Raw genomic sequence first — 5,230 nt, 5'->3', positions numbered from 1 at the left:
CAACAAAAGCCTCTTGATTTTTAAGTGTTGCCAACAGTAGGTATTTTGTTGGAGCCGCTCCTTCTGTCCAAAGACAAAAAAATTAGTCTTAACTCTTCAAATAAAAAACATAATAACTGTAAAGTATTCGCAATTCAACCTGTATGACTGCAACAATGTTGTTTTCAGGCATGCCACTCTCGGTCACTCCAAGAAGAGCAAGGCCATCTTTGTTTGCAGTTATCACATCTTGCTATTGTATCGACCGCTCCAAAGATGCATTCCCACTAGCCTCTAATGTGTCTCTTTCTTCTCTAGCTTCATCTATTTGCTGCAAAAAGGTGTCTCCCTTTGACTGAACCTGCATTGCCACTTCAGCTAGATGCATTTCTGCCTTATATCAGACTCCACATCCCTAATTTTGGCATGTACATCAACCAACAAGGCCAGTGCCAAATCCTCATACTTACGGTATTTTGTTGCAGCTAGATTGGCCTTCACTGGTGCACCTTCCAATGATAATGTGCTCATCGTCTCCCCCTCGTTTATGCGCGTCATTAATCTAGCCCTCTTGTTGGTGAGCCCTGCTTGTGTGCTCCCAGTCGTCTGACTAAGCTCCCAACCATGGCTGCCCAAGCAACCTTGTTCTTGGACTTGTCCTCGGACAACTTTGCCTGTTGGCAATTTTCAAGAGCAAACGCTTTTGCAGACCAGGCAACGCACTCGCCATTTACAGGTAACTCTTGATAGATCATTTGATACAGCACCATGAATTTGTTGAAAAACTATGGCCGTAAGGTGCAGAGCTTCACTTTCTTCCCTTTTGCTCTTACCATTGTAAACACAGACAGCCAATCTATGTCTGTGGCATCCATCATATGCATGATGTCAACCCCATCCAAGATGAGATTGTAAAGTTCATGAAGCTCGTCCTTTTTAGTGCAAACCTTTGCATGCTGGATTTTGGTGTATGGAGGTGGGGTCCACCTGAATATACAATAGCAATTATAAGATGAAGTCCATAACATTAGCAACAAAAGATGAAGCATATGACAGGTCACACACGACACACATGGACATGCACAATGACACGGGTGCATATAATAGGCAAATAACAACCACATACATACAAATACACATGTTGCACATGAGAACATCATGCACAATTGCACCTCCTGGTTCTACTCCCATTCACACAACAGCTTTGAGGCCTGTCACAAGGGACTCTTTGCAAGTTACGGTGATCAATGAACATGTTGTTGATGCAGAGACAAGAAGGCAATTGAGCACACATTCAACACCCCCTCCAGGTATGGATACTCCCATTCACACAGAAACACACAAAGCTCTTTTGCAAAAGAGCATGTACAAGCTATGGTGGTTAATGACGATGACAAGATGGTCATATTTTCCACTCTTAGTACCGATGCTCCGATTGAGAAACAAGATCCGAGTTCTGTTGCAACATAGTCCATGCAAGTAATGCTCATTAGTGATGATAGTGTGATCATGATAGATGAGGAGCTTATGTAGACAAGTCAATCTCCTTCCATTTCTGAAAATGCGCATTGGTCCAGCATCTCTATCGACCTCCTTGTGATAAAAGAATGAGAACTGGGGGCAATCTTCCTGCCTTCATTGTTAGTTCATGCACTTCTCTATTTGGCAGTCTAATCGCTTTAAATTGGCTACCCCTAGGCACAAATTTAGCATACCAATGCAAACATCAGAAGTGGGTTGTGATATCCAGGCCCTTCTACATCTAACTCTTTCCCAATTTGATGTCATTACTCTTTCAAAAAGATGATCTTCCATCAATGCAAATGCTCCATCTCACTTCTTTATTTTCCTATTCACTCGCTATCTAAAGTTCTCTAACTAGAGTCTTACAAAACGTGCAATTCTTCTAGAGATAAAATAGCAATGCCAAGAATTGGATTTAACACGATATATGAGCCCCTATCCAACAGGTACCTTTGATGCAATAAGTTACCAGCAAAAGGTTAGAAATAATAGTTTGCTATTCGAATGCATGGAGACACCACTCTTATGAGTTTATAAATACCTCTCGGTCATCACACCATACTTCTCCTACATAGAAACAAATCACTTTCAAACACACACACACACACACACACACACACACACACACACACACACACACACACACACACACACACACACACACACACACACACACACACACTGAGAGGGAGAGAGAGACTGAGAGTCATAGTGTGCGTTGTTCCTGTAGGAGAACCTTGCCTTCCTGTAGAATTCTTGCCCATACAAGAATGTGGATCCGCACAAAGTACTCCCCCCTCTCTCACATGCTTAAGCTAGTTTCCCACTACTTTTCTTGAAAATTTTTCAAAAGTGATTTTTTTTTTAAATTTAGCAGCTAAAGACTTTTCTTGAATGTATTTAAACGTGACTTTTTTAAAGCTAGCAGAGCTAAGAACGAAGCTATTAAGGTGTTATGAAAAGACAGCTTTCAACCCATAAAAGTGTACCACCCACTCATGCTACCACCTTGCGCACACGACCGCCTGCACAATGTTCCATGTGTCCCCCCTTCCGTCCCATGGATCTCTCATTTGCCTCCTTTACTTTCCCTTGAAGCATCTTCATGGAATCTATTAAAACAAATGAATCCACAATCGTACTATGTGGCCCAATTAATGTGCGTGTGCATGTTTGTGTGTGGGTGTGTGTGTGTGTGTGTGTTGGAGGATGTCCTATTAATGATGTTAGTGTATTACGTGTGTTAATCAAGAAAATTATTTATGCAAACATTTTAAACAAATTAATAGAGATCCATTAACACAATATATTTTTTAATTCCATATTAAACAAGGTGAAAGTTCACCTACATAATGCTATTAAGAGGAATATAATAAAAGGGCTCTCTGTTAGAGGAAAAATGAGAAAATGACACTAGCATTTTCTATAAGAGAAGAGAATTACAGTTGTTGGAAACAAGTGTAGCAATGACTTACTTAGATTACAATATGTTTCAAAAGCATAAAAAATGATGACTAAATCAAGATTCAATGGCTCTCTTTAAACAAAAATGTGAACACCTCTTAGAAAGACCTAAAAGAAATATTGTAATCTGCAAGCTTTTTTTTTTTTAATAGCAAAACTTATAATTGTGAGTGGATTATATTGAGCAGTCCAAAAAATTACAAGGTTTTGTCATGCTCATGTTAAGCCATGACAACATCCAGGGATCAAAATTACAACGGCTATCAGGGCAGCCACCCCGCCTTCACATCCTTGATACACAAAGCCCATACTCTTGTCATTTGGAGATCTTTTATTTACCGATGGCCAAGATTTGCCCCCATCCTAGGCATTCCATCTACAAGCTTTATCCAATGGTCCACAATTGCACAAAATAACCAATGCTTTACTAAGGACTCCTTATGTAGTCCAAAAAAATCTTAATGTAAAGGGTCATTTTATTCATTCAAACATGTTTAAAAACAAAGCTTTTAATTACCCCACTAACTCAGTTTATATGAATAGTGTTTTTTTTTAGTGGTTTGGGGAGGGAGGGAGGGAGAGAGAGAGAGAGAGAGAGAGAGAGAGAGAGAGAGAGACACTTCTAACCATTCTAAACGATGGGACAACGAAGAGAGCTTCCTACCCTCCGTCAAAGAGTTAAAAAAGTGCATGTCATCTCACAAGTTTTATAAGAGATACTTATACAAGTTGTATGTGGCATTCCACTATGGAGAAACATGTTATATATCATTGTATATTCATGGGACCATTGTTCATGATAGGCACTATCTTTTCCTAGTTTATGAGAATCTCTTTCCAATTAAGAAATGCCCTTCGCAAATGACGTAGTGTGTTGAGAGGAGATGTTGAACCAAGCAACGCAACCATGCGAGCATCATCGACCACGCATGAAGCTGGAGAGCAGAACGGAAATCAAGCAAATGTCTATTTTTGGAGGCAAGTTGCTTACGATGCTGCTAAGCGTTCATTAACCATGGTACAACCCTCAAAACACAAAAATACAAAGCTTTAGCCTTTCTCTATGGTTAGTGTCAAACTGTGACCATAGTGCCTCAGCAGGCGAGTCTTTTGAAGACTTGTCCGCGCTATGGTACATTTTGTATAATGACGTCACGCTCCACTACATCCATTGTCAAAAACTAGAAACTGGCAACAGGGAGGCGTTCTCTACGTCGAACAGCTTCTTAAATTCAAGGAAGTCCACCTGCCCATCATCATTCTCGTCCACCCTGGCAATCATCTCCACGCAAGCGTCCAGCTGGCGGCCCTGCGGGAAGCCCAGAGAGCAGAGCACACTCTGCAGCTCGCTTGGCGAGATGAAGCCATTGTCATCCTTGTCGAACACGTGGAAAGCAGCCAGGAGGTCTTGGTCCACGTCAGCATTGACAGAGCCTGCGGAATTCTGCGGAGCGCTTCTGCAGACGGAGTCGAAGAGCAGACAGAACTCGTGTTCGTCGACTTGGCCATCGCATTTGGTGGCAAGGCATGCCAGCAGGGATTGAATGGAGTCTTGGGTTTGGGGGACTATTCCCAGGCTGTGGAAAATTCCAGAGATTTCGTGGGTGCTGACACGGCCATCGCGGTTATGGTCGAAGGTGCTGAACACGCGAGAAAGGACGTGCCGCTGAACATGATTCTTGTGATCATCGAGAGACGAAATCTGAGGGCGATGAGGAGAGGCGAGCGAGAGAGGAGTTGCGCCCGCAGCAGGCAGCGTCGAAGGGTCGGCAGCAGTGCTGGTAGGTGAATCAGCGCGGGCCTGGCTTATAAGAGCGCGTGCAGGAGGGGCCCTTATCACGCAGTCGTAGTGCCAAAGCACGTCTAAATGAGGGAGGGGTGCGGTTGCCTGCAGATGATCCTCCTCTGCAGGAACGCCCTCGAATTGTTTGCACAGGCAATGTAATGCAGGGGGCCTTATAGTAACAGCGCCAGCACACTTTAATGCAGCTGGCTGAGCAATTGGTGACATGATAATCTCAACACTTGCACACAACAAGTTTGGGAAGTTTTCGCACCGGCAAAAATGGGTGCCTGCTGATACAGACTTAAGGCAGAAGAGTGTGATAACTGATATGCTCGCGGGTGCGTGTGTGTGGGCTGTTGAGGGAGGGGCTGCAGACCTATAAAGCGGTGACAGAAACAAGCTTCGCAGAAACAGTTTAGTAACTCCCTCTGTTTGGGCGGAGCTTCATCACAGTTGACCCCCGCACCTTCATGCGAA

General features: G+C 43.2%; 1 pseudogene; it reads right to left on the bottom strand.

The window, feature by feature from the left end:
* Window positions 1–4,141: 4,141 nt before the first annotated feature.
* On the bottom strand, window positions 4,142–4,978 carry LOC147422159 (calmodulin-like protein 2 pseudogene; annotated as a pseudogene).
* Window positions 4,979–5,230: the final 252 nt, after the last annotated feature.

This window comes from Adiantum capillus-veneris, chromosome 27, assembly GCF_014529385.1.
Source record: "Adiantum capillus-veneris isolate H3 chromosome 27, ASM1452938v2, whole genome shotgun sequence".
NCBI lineage: Eukaryota > Viridiplantae > Streptophyta > Polypodiopsida > Polypodiales > Pteridaceae > Adiantum > Adiantum capillus-veneris.
This window is presented reverse-complemented; position numbering and strand designations above follow the sequence as displayed.